Raw genomic sequence first — 20,089 nt, 5'->3', positions numbered from 1 at the left:
GGAACAGTTTAAGGAAGAATGGGGTAAAGAGTACCCAGGAATTCCTTGATCGAGCAGATTGGTACATCAAGCTCGAAGAGGCGATTGCCAACGAAGGGAAATCGCCTGCGAAAGACAAGGGACCAAAGGAAGATCCTGCTAAATTCGCCACGGGTCGGATAAACCCAATGGCAACGGCAACTAGAACAGTAAAAATGGTGGAAAAAAGGCAAACAATGAGTCGTTGACGTCCAAGAATAAGCGCCCTAAGGGCAACAGATACGAGCCAAGATTCACCAACTATACGACCCTTGTCAAGAGCAGAGCGGAGGTGTACCAGGCGACCATCTCTAATGTCCCTTACAAGAGACCGGCGCCGATAAGGAAGGATATCTCTAAGAGAGATACAACAAAGTTTTGTCATTTCCACAACGACTATGGTCATGACACTAATGAGTGTAACCAGCTGAAATATGAGATTGAGTTCCTTATCAGATAGGGACACCTGAGGAGATATGTACGAGCCACGAAAGGTTCTCAATGAGAGGCTCAAGGAGGCAACGAGCAGGTGCCTGTACGCCAACGCTTGCCACCTTTACAGCCAGCTCCTATGGCAGGTACGTTGCTAACCATCTGTGGCGGCCCACACCTTGCCGGAGATAGTGGGAAGGCAAGGGAGCGATATGCTCGTACCTTACGCCACGACCAGGACATTGAGACGCTGAATGTGGAGGAGCAAACTCCCAAAAAGGCTCGAACAGAGGAAGAGCTAATAACTTTCTCTAAGCTTGACGCTCAGCATGTCCAATTTCCTCATTCAGATCCTTTGGTCGTGGACGTCCAAATAGCCAACATGACGGTCAAAAGGGTGTTAGTTGACACAGGGAGCTCAGTAAATATCTTGTACAAGTCTTCATTAGAGAGAATGAAGTTGCCAATGAAGGACCTAGAGCCATGCAACCAAACCATTTATGGTTTTTCTGGCGAAGGGCTCGCACCAACGGGGTCGATTAGGCTTCCGGTTATAGCAGGAACTGCACCTACGAACAAGACATTACTCACTACTTTTATAGTAGTTGATTGTCCTTCTGCATACAATGTTGTAATTGGAAGATCTATTTTGGTCAACCTGCGAGCTGTAACCTCAGTTTGACACCTTGCCATGAAATTTCCAACTGACGCAGGGGTAGGATGCGTGTTGGGAAACTAACAAGAAGCGAGGGAATGCTATAATTCCTCAATTACTAAGGCAAAGAGAGGTGGATCGAGTGAAGTCGCCGGAAAAGAGTTGTAGCTGGCCGATGAAACACAAGCCCGATGAGGTGAGCGCGTCACCAAATAGGGTGTTGCCCAAAGTGAGGATAGGGATTTAAATCCTCATTTTTGGGGATTTTGATGAAGAAGTAGGACCAATAGAGGACCTCGAAGAGGTCCAACTTAATGAGGCAGATCCGACCAGGGTTGTGAAAGTCAGTAAAAACTTGGAGGCAACAATAAAACAAAAGCTGGTGGAGTTTTTGAAGAAGAACCAGGAAGTCTTTGCCTGATCGCATAAAGATATGGTTGGAATTGACCCAGCATTTATCAGCCATGTTTTGAACATAGATAAAAGCTTTCCACCAGTGCAACAGAAAAGAAGACTCCTCGACAAAGACAGATTGAAAGCTCTAAAAGAAGAAGTCGAGAAGCTAAAGGAGAATGGATTCATCAGAGTAGCGTTTTATCAATCATGGGTCTCCAATCCCATACTAGTACCCAAGCCGAATGGAAAATGGAGAACATGCGTGGATTTCACAGACCTTAATAAAGCCTGCCTAAAAGATTATTTCACGCTCCCAAGGATCGACCAGCTAGTCGATGCCACTTCAGGGCACGAGATCCTATCATTTATGGATGCATATTCTGGGTACAATCAGATCATTATGCACCCACCTGATGAGGATCACACTAGCTTTCAGACTAATACAAGGCTTTACTGTTACAAACTAGGATCGCTATGCCTCGATCCTTGCTTGAATTCAAGTCCTAAAACTCAAGTTTTCTTCAAAAATACGATCGGGTGACGAAAATGGAACTTTGAAGGAGAGAGAACGTTCTAAACGTTCTTTTTATATCTTAACAGGTTACTTCAAGCTTAAGTAGCCTCAAACAAATCCTAACGCTCGGGGTCCTAAAAACGTCCCTGGGGGAAAAATAATCAAAACCTATAGAATTTCCCCCCTGATCTTACTAACTCCCAATTTATCATCAAATTCTTATTCCATTACCCAATAACCCGGTAATGCTAAATACCCCTTGACTCACTCCGAGTAAAGTATAAATCCCGTTGTGACTTTCCCACTAGCTTACCTCCTAGGATCGTCTCGTGCTGAGTAACCTTAGCATAACCAAATAATAATGAAGCACCACACACATATCACATATATGCCAAATATGCCTGAAATGGCCAAAATATGAAAATCACCCAATTAATAAAAAAAAATAGGTTCACATGCATATTTAATACACATAAACATGCATATAATCATTTAACAGCATAATAAATCAATTATGGCCCTCCCGACCTCCTAATCAAGGTCCTAAATCTTATTAGGAAATTTGGGGCATTACAGAAGATGTGAAATTTGAGTTTCAATTGTAGGCACTTAAAAATTGTATTTTTGGGTCCAATGTGATACATGAAGGTATCTAAGGATCCTTAAAAATTTTGATAGCATTTGGAGAAATTTTAGGCCCCTTGGAGGGGTCGTTGGACAGTAAGGGTGGCGATGCGTCGCCTTTTTGGAGGTGTTGCATCGCCTAGATGAAAAGGGGCTTGAAATCCCCAACAAGCGATGCATCGCCTGCTAGTAGGCCACACATCGCCTGGCAGGCGATGCATTGCCTATAGGCAGACGATGCGTCACTTGACGTGTACATACGAACACGTGCTTTAAGCTCCAAATGACGAGTTCTTTAGCTCTAATCCTATTGGTTAGACCTGATGACAGTGCCTACACTATAAAAGGATCCTCATAGAGTTTTGGAAGACTTGATCACTCTCTCTAACCTCTATCTCTTTAGCTTTCAAGAATCTCAGGTTTTCTCCAAAAAACTCATAAAGAAAGTGTTTGACTTTGTGAGTTTAAGGGTTGTTCAATCCCAATTATCATTTCCTCTTAGAAAAAGCATCAAGCATCAATAGAGGGCTAGGAAATAGAGAATTAGGACAGCGATACTTCTCATGTATAAGCCTTTTGGTTGTGTTTTTTACATTGAAGAATAAGTTCTAAGTAGTGATTCAACAAGGGTTTTGAAGCTTCATCTAGGTTGAAGAAGATTGTTCTACAACTAGAGTTTGCATTATCTAACTCAACCTTTCTTTAGTCTCTGTCAAGGATAATTTTGTGTAGATTATTATTATTGTGGTGGTATAATCTCATTCTCCCTTAACAAATTTTATTTTTAGTGCCATTTACATGTTATAATGATCACAGAGATGTAGAAAATTCACATGTCAAATTGAGTTCTTATGTCTTGAGAAATAGTAAGATTCACTTTAGTAAACTTGCTAGCATTATAGAAACAAGAACCATAAAATCTAATAGTTATAATAATAGAGTGGATAGTTTGATGAAATCAAACACACACCCTAGTGCTTTAATTTCTGGAACTACAATCTTTGTTTATATACTTGCAATTTATTGAGTTTCTTTAATTTAATTTACTTTCTAAAACATTGATAATCAATTGTCAAAAAGAATTAAAATTGAGAAAATTTGTAATTAATAATCAATTCTTGTAGGAACGATCTTTACTTTCACTATTATTAATTGTTTACAATTACATACACTTGCGTATTGAAGTTACACAACAGAAACGCTTGCAATGTCCCGAGTGTCAATGGCACACAACAAATTTGTGCATGTAACGAGCACTCTTGGAAGGGGGTCATTGGCTCAGGTCTCTTGGGCATCACCATTGTTGCCTTTTCCTTGAGGCTCAATGTTTGGTGTTTGCACTCAAGTCATTTCCATGCTGGGTGCTTGGGCCATTATAGGGTGTTACATGAAGCTCAGGGGGAATATTCAATTACAAACATTATTTAACACCTTAACGAGAGGTTGATTATTTGATAAACATGACCCAGCTTGTCATGATGCGTGGCCTTGCCTCTTGGCGATGCACAACCTCTTATTGTCATTTTTCATCACTAGAAATAGAAAAATTGAAGATTCATGCATGTGTCTGTCCAAGTATGTGATTGGTCTTCATGGCAGATTTTTTATCCATTCCATTTAGAATGATCTCTTAACTGATTTAGAACGATTCACATATTAAATGGATAAATTAGTCAACTTGAATATGATTTATCTTCCTTAAAACTAGATTGACAGCAACTGTCACAATATTTAAGGAAACTTTTTTAATTTCCTAAATGCCTTCAATGTCTTACAACAACTTTTAAATCATGTGAAAATAACATTTAATGTTTTGATATCTGGTCCTCATTCTCAATCAATATATAAAAAATAAAACCTTAATTTTTTTGACCTATTTAATGAAAAATCAATCAATAATTAAATTAATATTTTGATTTTTTCAACCAAAAAAAAAACTAAAAATCCATAATTAATTCTCAGAAAAGACCAATTAAAATATAAATATTACATAATAACAATAAAAACTAGGGGAGCGACTACAATGCATCATTTTTTTTCAACACCGGTGCATCTTTTTTTTATTTCGACACCTGAATAGTTATAATCCCAAAATTTTTTATATGATGGTGTATATTATAATTATCTAGAACATCCTGCAAATTTTCAATAAATTTTGAATAAATTATGGTACCGAAACAGAGTCTAAACTGTCTGTTGCATGCGTGCCTGATTTTTTGTGTACGCATGTAAAATTTGACAGTTTGAACTTTTCGGCTTCGTAAACTATTTAGAATTTTTTAAAAATTTGCAGGATATTCTAAATACCTATAATGTACACCGTCATATAAAAAAAATGAGATTTTATCTATCTAGATACCGAAAATAGAAAAAGGATGCACCGGTGTTGTAAAAAAAATAAATGCATTGTAGTCGTTCGCTACAAACTAGTTCTACAATGAAATTCTTCTAAGAAATCCTAGATGATAAACTAATTGGATATTATTCGTATGAATCAATCCTCCACTATTAAAATAGATAAATCAATTCTACTTTTAGTGATTAAAAGATGAAGTAGATAGAGAACCTTTTTTACTAAGCCGGAAAGGTTATGAATTATAATACAATTGGTATTATGTATGTAAAGACTTACGTGTCCTTAAATGATTGCATAGTCTTGATTGAAGAGGTTTCTTCCACCCTTTGTGGTGGCTTAGTTTATTTTCAAAGAGAATTGCTAGCCAATAATAGAATGGGAGACATCTTGCTATTTAATATGAATCTCACTTATTTACATTTAATAAATATTACAGATACCACATAATCTCAACCATTAAATAATTTTTTTTTATACAAAATGATTACAAGAGAGAGAAGCATGCTTTTTGTTCTTTTTTTTAAGGAATATTTTGGGTCTTTATTGGACTTTAAAACGTTGTTTGGGCATTTATAATTTCATTCTTCCCAATTTCATATTACTATTCTCAATTTTTTATTATTAAGTTAGGCATTAATGAAGGTTCTGGCATAGGACAAACAAAATAAGAATAATATCAGATTTATTTTTAAAAATTATTATTATTATTCTCTTTTGCTTTTATCAATTTTATATCATGACTCACTAAAATAAATTAGTAGAAATTAAGTTTTTAGCTAAAATTTTAAATCATATATTAATTTTTTAATAGCAAATAGACATAATAAGCATGCAATTATTTTTCTTAAGTTAAATATATTTGTTATACCCAGATTTCGAGCCCTGAGAATTGTGATCTCGAAAGCTGGATTCGTCAAATGTGAACTCGTAATGTCTAGAACACGTGTCCGCAACCTAGGCATCGAACCTGCAAAGCAGGTGACAACCTCGAAGATGGTAGCCTCGAAGCCCTCACAAGCTCGAAAGACAAACATCAGAGTACGTCTATTCTCAGGTGGCCTCGGATTAGGGGTTCCGAGCCTGACATAAGTATGAGCTCGAAACCATATGATCTCGGGGAAAATATTACAACTCGAAAATCACTAAGAGACCTGAGTAGGCACGGCATCGAAGATGTAGATTGCTAACTTCGAACATCTTAATGAGTCACTTGGAGAGACGCAGTCTACATTTATTGTTGTAACTTCCCTATAATAAAGGGATATTTATTATTCAGTTATATGCCCCTTGGTCTTCAGGGGACGTTTCCTTGTATATAGGAGTTACAGGCTTTAAAAGCCATTAAATTTATTGACATAAAGAATAACTTCCCAGAGATGTGTGGGATAGTATTCTGAGACTTCCTCTATAAATAGAGAAGTCCTGTACCTTTAAAAAGGACTGGAGTTTTGTGACCTTGGGAGAAACTCTGGAGAATTCATTCTTGAAGAATTTCCAGAAATCATCTTAAGTTCTAATAACAAAGACTCGTGGACTAAGCAGAGTTAACTGCTGAACCACGTAAAAAATCCTATTTGTTTTATTGTATTTTTCTGGCCATAACTATTTATTGTTTTCGTGCTCTATATTTACTGTTGACGAAAAACGGCGTCAACAGTTTGATGCTTTCATTGAGAGCCTTAAGCATTCAGTCCCTGAACAAGTTATGGCTGCTAACGATCAAAACATTCCTGAAGAAAACTATCCGAGACGCCCTGGGAAACAGCCATTGGTAAACCCGGATGCTGAAGAGAGGAGTGAGTCCTTCTCGGGGACCACCCGCACCTCCAAGGGATGAGGATATGTATTACAATCCTGAGCGGTACGTTCCCATTATGGAACTTGAAAACGGGTAGGTGAAACAGCAGTTGGCAGAAGCCAACAAGCGGAATGAGGAGTTGGCTAGGATAGTCGCAAAGGCGCAAGCGGCTTAGCCCCCGCCTCCGCGTGAAAACCAAGCCCCTCCTCCAAGGGATGTGCATGTTCCTCCCCGCAGGCCTCGTGGGCGTCCACGAAAAAATGCTTCTACAAGAAGACCGAAACAACCTCCGGCACCGGCAGAGACATCCACTCCCTCGAGACCCCAGAGAAGTACCCGAGCTAGGGCCCCGGTTAATCCACCTGCGGAGGTACCAGCGGGAACTGAGAACAACCGAGCCCCTACAGAGGCTCGGACTCAAGTCCTTGGAAACACACAGAATGCAACCAACCCATCTTGGGCAAACTCCGGACCGTCCAGGCCACAAAATGGGTGGCAGCCACCATCACCCATACTATTCCCTCCATCGCCTATGAGATACCCTTCACCTCTTCGCAGGAATGCTCAGCCAATTCGAGATGAGGAAGAAAGACGTGCGGGGAGGAGATAAGGGAACATGGAAGTTTTCCGGGAGCGAAGAGGCAGCCTATCTGAAAAAAGTCAAACGTCCCGGTCTCGCACTATAGAAACAAGGCGGCATGAAAGAGACCCATCTCGAAATAATCATACGACAAGTCTTACTAGTGACGACTCTGGAGATACCAGATCAGTCAGTATGCATGATCGAGGTCGAAAGAATACTGGGAGCCGCAGGAATCGCTCCGACCTGCGGGAACACTTAAATCAGAATCGGGGTAATGTTAACCCGACAAACTCGAACCTGAGGGATCGCTTAAATAGGCGTAAAGACCCCCTGCGGAGGTGCAAACCTGGAATTATGATCGACGACAACCAATTTCAAGCAAGACCCCTCGCGGACCCGGTCCAGGAAAGAATTGATCAGTTGGAAAAGGCCTTCAGGCTTTTGAAAAATGAGCAAGGTCAGGGTCGATATGAAGATTCTGACGAGGAGCTTGAACCGTTCGCTCCCCATATATCCAATACTCCATTTCCCCAAGGATTTCGGATCCCTCACGTCCCAATGTTTGAGGGAAAGTCCGACCCGTACAGCCATTTGAGTACATTCAATACCATAATGAGAGCGAGTAAAGTGGGTTACGAGCTCAGATGCATGTTATTTCCAGCATCGCTGACAGGACCAGCCAAAAGCTGGTTCGAAAAATATAGAAGACACTCAATAACTTCTTGAGATCAGCTATCTAAAGACTTCAAGAAGCAGTTCAGAGCCATGATGGGGGTTAGACCTGAGGCATCAACTCTAACTAACGTTCGGCAGCAGCTATGTGAGACATTGAAAAGTTACCTTACAAGGTTTAACTTGGAAGTTGCCCAAGCTCGAAATGTGGATGACAGCGGTCATCTAATGGCTGTCCAAGCTGGAGTAATGCCAGGGAGTGCTCTCTGGGACGACATGCAGAGGAAACCGGTAAGATCCCTAACCGAGTTTAACAAACGAGCACAGAGGTTTGTCAATGTAGAGGAAGCGAGGTCGACACTTAATGTGACTTCCCAGCCCGTAACTACAACGATAAACGTAAACTCTACCTCAACCTCGACGGACCCACCATCTTCAAAGCCTGCTGCGGAAAACCCTTCCAAGAGAAAAAAGAACGAAGGGAGTAACCTCGAGGCCGAGGGAGGAAAGAAAAAGAAGGGGGAGAGATATTTCTTCGTGTACAGAGTGTACACTGAGCTCAACGAGTCTCAGGAGAACATATACCTGGCTAATGAAAACCAGGTTCCCTTCAGGCGTCCAGACCCAATGAGAAATCAGAAGTCCAAGAGGGACTCCAGCAAATATTGCTGATTTCACAGGGACACCGGGCATACTACTGATGAATGTCGACAGCTAAAAGATGAGATCGAAGGATTGATCTCGAGAGGTTATTTTAGACAATATGTCAAAAACCAGAATACTAATCAGGCGTCTGCGAGCCAAAGGGCAGCCGCGCCACAGCCTGCACAAAACAACAATTCCCAAGCTAGGGAAGAAGATAGGCCCCCTCCAATTGATGGAGAAGACGTGATAACCATCTCAGGAGGGCCTCATCCCGCGGGCATGGGCAGAAATGCCCAAAAGAGATATGTGAACGAGTTAAAAACTAGGGACGGGTCTCCTTATGAACCCGAACCTAGAGCTCCAAAAAATCAAAAGATCGAATCCCAGCCAATAACCTTCACTGAGGACGATGCGTCCCATGTTCAGTTTCCTCACCATGACCCACTGGTTATCAATCTCTAGCTCGCAAATAAGAGAGTTCACCGGGTTCTCATAGACAATGGGAGCTCGGTTAACATTCTTTATAAAGCGACCTTGGAAAAAATGGGACTCACTCTTCGCGACCTGAAAGCATGTACAACAACACTGTACTGCTTTTCAGGAGAGGGGACCGCTTGCATGGGATCCATCGAACTCCCCGTAACCTTGGGAGACTACCCAATCTCAACAACCAAGATGATGGAGTTCGTAGTAGTAGACCTACCTTCGGCCTACAACGTGCTGCTCGGAAGACCCGCCCTGGTTGGGCTGGGGGCAGTCTCGTCTGTAAGGCATCTAGCCGTTAAGTTCCCGACCCCTAGTGGCATCGGGACATTGAAGGGAGATCAGTTGGCTGGAAGGGAATGCTACAGCATTTCCTTAAGAGGAAAGAAACAGAAGAGCGCACAGGCACTCGTCATTGTTCAGAATAAAGATGGGACGGTCTTGGAGATTGATGATGAAATCGATCCGAGGGTTGAGGAGAAAGTTGATCTCGAACCGTTAGAAGAGCTCGAAGAGATCCAGCTCGAAGAGTCTGATCCCTCGAAAAAGGTAAATGTTGGGAAACACCTCCAGGAATAAACCAAATATAAACTAATTTTCTTTTTGAAGAGAAACCAGGATGTCTTTGTGTGGTCACATTCGGACATGGTTGGAATAAGTCCGAACATAGTGAGCCACGCCCTAAATATCGATAAAAGCTTCCCACCGAAGCAACAAAAGCAAATACAGCTGGATGACGACAGAAAAAAGGCACTGAAGGAGGAGGTCGGCAAGTTGAAAGCAAACCGGTTCATTAGGTATGCTTTTTATCCTGACTGGGTAGCCAATCCGGTGTTGGTCCCGAAGCCAAATGGGACATGGCGAACATGCATTGACTATTCGGACCTCAACAAAGCTTGTCCAAAGGACTGTTTTCCTTTAACAAGGATTGACCAGCTCGTGGACGCCATGGCAGGGCATGGACTGAAGTCGTTCATGGATGCCTATTCTGGATATAACCAGATTCCCATGCATGCGCCTGACCAAGAACATACGAGTTTTATAACAGACAAAGGACTATATTGTTACAACGTCATGCCATTCGGGCTCAAAAATGCTGGGGCCACATACCTCTGAAAACAGGGAACAACATTGAAGTTTATGTTGATGACATGCTAGTCAAGTCTCAACTTAACGATAACCATGTTGACGACCTCAAAGAGTGTTTTGCCGTGCTCCGGAAGTATAACATGAAGCTTAATCCTCAGAAGTGCTCCTTTGGGGTATCATCCGGAAAATTTCTGGGCTTCATTGTGAACGCACGTGGGATAGAAGCTAACCCAGGCAAGATCCAGGCCCTAATCGACATGCCCTCACCTCGAAGACACAAAGATGTCCAGAGTTTGACCGACAGGATGGCGGCACTTAGTAGGTTTGTCTCGAAATCTACAGACCGTTGTCTACCATTTTTTAATCTGTTGAGGGGAGGCAAGAAATTTGAATGGACGGAAGAATGCGAGCTGGCCTTCCAGGAGCTTAAGAAGCACCTCGCAGAACCCCCCATCTTATCAAAACCTGTTACAGGAGAAGTACTATACTTGTATCTTGCCACTACCGAACATGCAATAAGTGCAGTGTTCGTGTGAGAGGAGGAGAAGGTATAGAGGCCCGTATATTACATCAGTAAAAGATTACTGGGGGCAGAATCGAGATACCCCTTGATGGAAAAGCTAGCTCTCAGCTTAATTCATTCGTCTCGCAAATTACGACCCTACTTTCAGGCGCACCCAACCATGTACTAACCGATCAACCGCTGAGGCAAGTCTTGTCTAAGCCAGAAGCTTCAAGTCGACTTCTTAAGTGGGCAGTTGAGCTCGGACAATTCGAAATCACCTACCACCCGAGAACAACCATTAGGGCACAGGCCCTGGCGGACTTCATAGTGGAGTGTACTAGCATGACCAACGATGAAGTTATAACCCCGGCCCACGAGCTGTGGAAACTTTACGTCGATGGGTCATCTAACGAAAATGGATTGGGGGCAGGGGTCATTTTGATTACTCCTGCAGGAAGCAGATTTCATTCTGCATTAAGATTCGACTTCAACACATCAAATAACAAGGCCGAATACGAGGCTTTACTGGCGGGACTCTGTATAGCCAAAGAGCTCAAAGCTAAGGCCATTCATTGCTACAGCGACTCACAGCTTGTGGTGAACCAAATTTTGGGAGAATACCAAGCTCGTGGCATGAAAATGGCAGCTTACTTAGAGAAGGAAAAATCCGCATTGGAACGTTTCGAGTTTTATGCGATCGAACAGGTTCCCCGAGAGAAAAACTCAAATGCAGATGCCTTAGATCGACTCGCTACTTCCGCCGAGAATGATGAGCTAAATGTTGTGCCAATAGAACACCTCTCGGCACCTAGCATTAAGGAGCCGGAGGAGGAAGATGTGTGTATGATTGACTCCGAGCCTACCTGGATGACCCCGATAGTCGAATATCTCGAGACTGGAGTCCTTCCAAAAGATCGGAACCAGGCTCGAAAGTTAATGTATCAACTGTTATATTATTTCATATAATATAATATTAGATTAAATAATGTGACAAAATGTGATTTCTCACACCTTGTAACATATTATTGAGAGTCACAAAATTGGACTAAAGTGTGTGCCCAAATGTGACATATTTTGGAGTTACAAATTTGTAACTCCCAAATATTTCCCAATAATGTGTATATTATATGTTACACATTTGAGATTGGATTTCATAAAGTCATGATGACATATGACTGTTGGAGACATGTTTTTAACTCCCAATAGGTGTTTGGAGGTTACAAAATCATGTGGGAAAGGATTTGGGACGTTTTGGAACGTTTTGGAAAAATGCCTTTTTTGTGCTGAAAATGGCATGTGGCCGCGACCAATGACTTTCAGTGGCCACGGCCTGGGGGACAGAAGCCAGTGGCCGCGGCCACTGAAAAGTCCTGGCCGCGGCCAGTGAGGCTGACAGCCTATGTGAATTTTCAATTTTTTCCAAATTGAACGGTTCTAACATCCCAAATAACTCCCAAATCTCCATTTTAATTCCATAAACATCAAATTAAACATTGGTAACAGCCATGGGGGTTGGTGGAATTTGAAATTCAAAGGGGTATCTCAAACTCTATAAATAGGAGCCTAATGCTCACTTGTATGACACACCATTTTACATCCACAAAGCACTTAGCTGAAAAATACACCAAAAGGCTTGATAATTCCAGAGAGATATTTCCTAGAGAGATCCCTTAGTGCTTAGAGAATAGGGGGAAATAAGCTTTTGGACAAAGGTCTTGAACCTTGTTCAAGTTGGTGTTCCCCACTACTCTACACTTTGGTTGTGTGAGAGTTTGTGTTTTCATTCTTTTGTTCTTCTTATTTACTTGTATTGTTATAGTATTGAGTTTGTAATCTTCTTCTTCTACATCTTTTGATTTACTTGTATTTTGAGCAATTGAGTTGTAATACTTATTTAATCAATATTATCTTGTCCATTGTATTTTTGCATAGAGTTGTATTTGGTTTTTCCATAATTCCATTGAAGTATTAATATATATTCTCTAACATTTATTAGCCTCTTGGAGCCGAGTGTTCTCCTTCTCAAGCTCCGCGAGCCTAGCATTCTGCTTCTCAAGCTCGGATACCTTGGCCTTAAGCTCCTCAGCTCCTGCCTCAATCTTTGCATTTGCTGCCCTTAGTTCATCACTCAGTTTGAGTTGAAGATCCTTCGCCTCCTGAGCATAGGATTTGCTCGAATGGATCTCGTTGTTCAACTTATAGTTGATCTGGGCAGAAACAGCAAGAGTTTGGCATACAAAAAAAAAAAATCATCATTAGCACTCAGATCGTCTATAAATATAGCTAAAGGCAAAGAAAAAAAAAAGAGAAAAGTTACCGCGGCGGCAAGCTCGATACTCTTCTCATAAAGGGCGGTGCAGTCTCGGGCGTTGTTCAAAAATTTCCATTGGGGAGCATCAAAACTGCTAAAGCTCTGGCCCACTTGGGACAAGACGTCCGAGCCCAGCGTAGCCCCATGAGATCCAGCGTCATTGTCAATTACATACTCCTCAACGTGAGTAGAAACCGACAACTTGTGAGTTAGAGAAGCAAAAGGCTTTTTGGGAGGTGGACTGAGCGTCGGGTGAACCAATACAGGAGGTTGAGGCTCGGCCATAATGGAGGCACCGACCTGTGAAGTCGGCACCATAGTGGAGCTCGTGACAGGCAGAGCTGGGGGAGGAGGTGTCTTTTCGGTCCTCTTAAGGGCGTTGACAGGCCGGTCAATCTTTCGCGACCCCCTGGGGCGCTTGCTCCTCTTGGCACCGCCACTCTCGAGGATATTGTCGAGGTCGTAGTCCATCTCACCTACACAGTCACACCGCAGTAGAGTTAACAAAAAAGAAAGGAATATATAAAAAGTAATTCAACATCACACCAGTATGCAAAGTGATAAAAAAGGCAAGTGGAGAAAAACCTAACTGGAACTCTTCGTCGAGCTTGAGCTCGGAGACCAAGAAATTCCCCCATCTTCAGAAGAGGCGGGGGGAGTACCTTCCCTATATGTAGATGTCAACCTCGAAAGGTCCATATAGTCATTATGAACGGCTATTCCGTTCCATACCTCGTTCAGGCTATACATAGTATCGTATTGCCCAAGCCAGCTATCGAACCTATGAACCCGTTCATCTACCCAAGTCGACACATAGAAGTGGTTCCTATCATCCTCGCACAACACTAACCTATCGGGTTTGTGTTTTAGTAAGGTGGGAGACCACATTTTCGAGCTTAGGATGACTGTACCTTGATCATCCAAGCCTGAGCTCGAGGCTTCATCGTTGGCCTCATTCCCCAATTGTGGGCTCCTTCGGCGAACTGGAGGCGGGGGCCTCACCTCTCTTCTCGGGGGAAGGATGCCTGTTGGCAAAGGCACGAGCTCCCAGTGGTCGTATTTTTTGTTAGACCAATCCGAGGTGGACTGCCCATCTCCCAAGAGCCCACAAGCTCGAAGTTTACATTCATGCAAAAGGTATGAGAGTGATCTCCTGCCATAAGGGAGTTGGAGCAGGGTCTCCCTACGCTCCTTCATCTCGTCAGAAGGAGTGGGACGATGATAGTTGGCTGGAAAATAAAATACAACTCAACTAAGTGCAAGCCTATAGACAAAAGTTCGAGCACAGAGATAAAGGAGGTTGGGGTACTTACGGATCCGTCTGAAGGAATAGCATCGTGACGGAGGCAGGCCATCCTTCCAGAAGAAGGCCTTCTTAAAATTAGGAGGATGATTGGGAAGATCCTTAAACATCTTTTTCTCCTTCGGCTAGCTCGAAAGGTAATAGAAGCCATCTCCTCCCCAAGCTCGGGAGGGGTTGCTTTTCAAACAGAAAAGATACAAGATCTCTTCTGGCGTAGGTCCTTCCCACTTCAGCTCGCAGTAAATCGACTTCAGGGCAGATAGAACCCTGTAGGAATTAGTGTTGAGCTGGAATGGAGCCAACCCAACGAAGTCTGTGAAGTCCTTGAAGAAAGACTTCAAAGGCAGTATCGCTCCTGCCTTCATATGTTCCTGGCTCCAAGCCGCATACCTCAGCTTGTTGTCAGGATTTCCATCTCCTGGGGCGCGGCAGCTTCGCTCTTGGGAGGTAGGAGCTCGACACCTTAGCGAGCCTGACAGTCTTATACCATGAAAGGCCAAGATATCGTTTATCTGACCTAGTGAGGTAACCGAGCTCCAGTAGTGCTCGGCCTCGAAAAATTCTCTCCTTGGCTTCGAGGTAGAAGGCTCCCCCATCAGTGAGAATTGAAGCTCCCCCGGGTTGTATGCGATCGTCACCTTTAACCTAGGATCAAGGGGGATTGGTCTGGGCCCTGAACCAGATTCCGGATAAAGCGCCTCTCGAAGGATTCTTCTCTTCTTTTCTATGACCTCGACGACTTGGCGGCGATAGTGAGCTCGGATTTCTTCCTGTTCGCGCGCGAGGTCGTATTCACAAATCAGACGTTGGTTCCGAGAAAACAGCGATTCTGGGCTCGGAGTTTTTGGTGAGTACGGAATGGCAAGCAGCGACCCCCACCGTCTTTCCAGATTCTGTGACATCTAGTGAGAACGAAAAAATGGTGAGGGTTATGCATGCAAGGAGTCAAGAAAGCGAGTTTGGTGAAGCAAGCTCGGAAGTGCTTAGGTACGAGACAAGCTCGATCCTGGAAACCCTTTTAGGGGTCAGAACGTGTATCCTACGAGAAAAAGGAGGGAAGTGGATCTAATTTTTGAGAATCCCGAAATATCAGGGAAAAAGATGACGGATATTCAAAAATGGTAGTCTTGGGTATTCTGCATTCTTTAAAACCAAGATTTTGTACCCAATATCTTGGTGTGCAAGATACGTTTTTTAACTTTTGGAAACCCAGAAAAGAGAAACCATTTTTGGGTTTCTTCTGCATACAAATTGGATTTAGAACCAGTAATGGGAAAACCTAAACCTGAATACCTATTGGTCAAAGCGTCCTAGTATATCAAACTACAAAATGAACCAGTGCATTTCCAAAAACAAAAAAGGAGGCCAGAAGTTGATAAAGAAAATATGTATATATCAGATACTTACACAATAAAGGCGACGGTTGCAGAGAACTCGTTGATTGAAGAAGAGGTTGCAGGTATGATCTCACGGTCCTTTGTTTCTTTGGCCGAGAGAACATGTAACATCAAACACTTTCTGGGCGCCTCTGGTTTTCTCTTCTCTTTTTTCTATTCTACTGGTAAACGTAGAAATGAGGGGAAAAAGATGACTGAGGCCTTATATATAGGCTACCAGAAATGATAATAGAAGGAATGATCTGGACCATTGATCAGGATCCTTTGCAAATTTGACGGTCAGGGACAGATGACAAGATGGCGCCGAAAAGGTGGCAGGTGAACGATCGTGGGCAGGTTTCCAAGGCACTCGAGTACCTTGAGTGGGCAATACCCAGCTGGCACGTATCCATATTCGAACGTGTATGACGATGAAGTTCCCGAGAAGAGTAGTTCAAAAATTTCCTTCTCATAGGATTCGAACAAATACTTTTGAGGGGGCAAAATGTTATACCCAGATTTCGAGCCTTGAGAATTGTGATCTCGAAAGCTGGATTCGTCAAATGTGAACTCGTAATGTCTAGAACACGTGTCCGCAACCTAGGCACCGAACCTGCAAAGCAGGTGACAACCTCGAAGATGGTAGCCTCGAAGCCCTCACAAGCTCGAAAGACAGACATCGGAGTACGTCTATTCTCGGGTGGTCTCGGATCAGGGGTTCCGAGCCTGACATAAGTATGAGCTCGAAACCATATGATCTCGGGGAAAATATTACAACTCGAAAATCACTAAGAGACCTGAGTAGGCACGACATCGAAGATGTAGATTGCTAACTTCGAACATCTTAATGAGTCACTTGGAGAGACGCAGTCTACATTTATTGTTGTAACTTCCCTATAATAAAGGGATATTTATTATTCAGTTATACGCCCCCTGGTCTTCAAGGGACGCTTCCTTGTATATAGGAGTTACAGGCTTTAAAAGCCATTAAATTTATTGAAATAAAGAATAACTTCCCAGAGATGTGTGGGATAGTATTCTGAGACTTCCTCTATAAATAGAGAAGTCTTGTACCTTTAAAAAGGACTGGAATTTTGTGACCTTGGGAGAAACTCTGGAGAATTCATTCTTGAAGAATTTCCAGAAATCATCTTAAGTTCTAATAACAAAGACTCGTGGACTAAGCAGAGTTAACTGCTGAACCACGTAAAAAATTCTATTTGTTTTATTGTATTTTTCTGGCCATAACTATTTATTGTTTTCGTGCTCTATATTTACTGTTGACGAAAAACGGCGTCAACAATATTATTTTTAATTAATTGGTGCCTTGGCATGTAGCCAAAAACTAGTATATATCTTTATATATATATTAGATAGTAGCAACGTGTATGTTTAGTTTTATTTATTAATTATTTTTATTAAACTTATATTAATGTCGTATAAATTTTGAAATAAATATTCTATTTTAATTAAATAATTTATTTATTTTTATTTAAGTTTATGTTTGTTCTAGTTTTTGAATTTGGGAGGGATAACAAGAGATTATATATTATACGTTTAATGTAATATTAAATATTATACGTTGATTTTAAATTTAAGTTCTTGCTAGTTTTTTTTTAAAAGCAATCTCTTGCTAATTCACAATAAATTATATTATATGTTTAATATGATATTATTCTAATAAGTGAGTTTAAGTTTAACTAAATTTTATTTAAGTTTTATAATTTTTAAATAATTATCATTGTAAAATATTTCAAAATATCATATTTTAATTTGTTTAATTATTTATTATTTTTAATTAATTATCATTGTAAACTATCTCAAAAATATCATATTTTAATTTTTTTTAATTATTTATTTTATTTTATTTAAGTTTAAGAATATTATGTTAAATATAAGAATATTCCATTAGAGTTAACATTAAAAAAATAAAAAATCGTTAAAACCAAAAATTTCTGTTATGTACACACTTATTATATAAAGAGATATATAATTTTATATAAAATGTGTGTAGAAAACAATTTTTTTAACAATTTATTTTTGTTAACTTTAACAAGATATTCTAAAGATTTAACGGAATATATCTTTAAAAATAATTAAAAATAGATATTTATTCATTATATTAATATAAATATTAACAATTATATTAAAAATCGATATTTATTAATAAATATTAATATAAATTCAAATATTATAAAATATCACTATTATAATAATATTTAATATATAAGACTACATATTTAATAATTATATTAATATAAATTCAAATTCAAATGTTATAAAATATCAATATTATAATAATACAAGATTAGATATTTAATAATTATATTAATATTAATTTAAATATTATAAAATATTATTATTATAATATTTAATACAAAACTAAATATTTAATATTTATATTAATATTAATATAAATTTAAATATTATAAAATATCATTATAACAATAATATATAATACATAATCTTAATATTTATTAAGTAATTATCATTTTTATTTAAAAAAATTTATTATGTCATATATATATATATATATATTAAAAACTAGGGGTGTTCATAAAATCGGCCACACCGTACACACTGCCCACACCGCACCGCAATTTGCGGTTTAGAACCCTTCGCGGTGCGGTTGCGGTTTGTATTTTTTCCAAACCGCACGATGCGGTGCGATTTGTGGTTTTAAATTTTATAAATACGGTTCAAACCACACCGCACTTCATCATTATATATATTAACTTTTTTATATTTTTTTTTCAATTTTACTACATTTAAAGTTAAATATTTATATAGTATAATATAATATACACAATATCTATAAAGAAATATAATGTTTCATAGGATACTAACACATATTCTACTTCAATCTAAATATATTCTTCATTAATTAAAATAATATTTACTTTTATATTACATTTTTTATTTGTTATTAGTTTGTTATATTTTTATTGTTTTGTTTAAAGTTTATTAGCTTGTCGTACATTTAATTATTTTGTTAAACACTCTATGGTTATAAGATTTATTATGAATCTTTCTTAATTATAATATTTAATTTTAAATTATTTGGCAATAGGTATAAATCGCCAAAACCACACCGCACCACAAACACCCCTATTAAAAACCATAAACAATGTTTTGGTTTAATTTTTCTCTTAATATGTTTATGACATTCTTTTATATATATAATATTATTTTTTATTTAAAATTTAATAAAAATAATTGATAAATTTTATAAATAAAACTAAGCAAACATGTATTGCACGTTGTTTATATCTAGTATATAAAATGTATATCTAACTGATTTTTGATTTAATGATTTTTTATTTTTTATTTTACAAAATCTTACAAATATTTAACAGAATATAACTTTGAAACAAATTAAAAAAAACAGTAGACTATATATTTAATAATTATATTGAAATAAATTTAAATATTATAAAATATAATCATTATAATAATATTTATTACATGATTAGATATTTAATAATTATATTAGTACAAATTCAAATATTATAAAACATCATTATTATAATAATATTTAATACACAATCTTCATTTTTTATCATATATATATATGTTTTTTTTAAAACATGTTACTCTCTTTTTTACTACTTAATCTTAGTTATATAAATATAAAGAATTGCTAAGGGACACCACTCGTGCCCAACGCCACAAGGGAGTGGCATAACACTATTGGTGCAATCCAATATTGAGTCTCATATATTTGAATTTAATAAGTATTATGGGGGTATCACTAATCAATCATGGGGTGTCACCATATATGGTGTTGGGCACCTTAAGGTGTCAAATAGAAATACTCATTTTTAAAATATATTAGGTGAAAAAAAATATGCACATTGCATGTTTGCTTAGTTTTATTCAGAAAATATATTTATTAATTTTTATTAATTTTTTTATTATCATATAAATTTTGAATAAATAAACAATGTCATATATTATAAAATAATGACATAAACATATATTTTTGAAAAAATTAAACCAAAACATTATCTATAGTTTTAAAAAAAATAAATAATACGATAATTTTTTAAATCACAAACTGATCTATTTACATATATATAAGAAACAAAACATTCGGCCATGAGATTCTTCAAAGCACACATCTGTGATTGGAGTATAAACTTGTTTATTCTTGATAGAAGATGGATGTTATTATACTTTCTTATGTGACTACACAGTCACACTCTTTGTACAAGCACGACACTTATATATAATGTATTTATAATGTTTATTTTTATTTAATATGAATATATATTTATGAGTATTGTTATTTGACACCTTAAGGTGTCTAACATCACATGAGGTGACACC

This window comes from Humulus lupulus, chromosome 5 (assembly GCF_963169125.1).
Source record: "Humulus lupulus chromosome 5, drHumLupu1.1, whole genome shotgun sequence".
Lineage (NCBI taxonomy): Eukaryota > Viridiplantae > Streptophyta > Magnoliopsida > Rosales > Cannabaceae > Humulus > Humulus lupulus.
The sequence above is the reverse complement of the archived record's forward strand: the minus strand, read 5'-3'. Positions refer to the sequence as shown.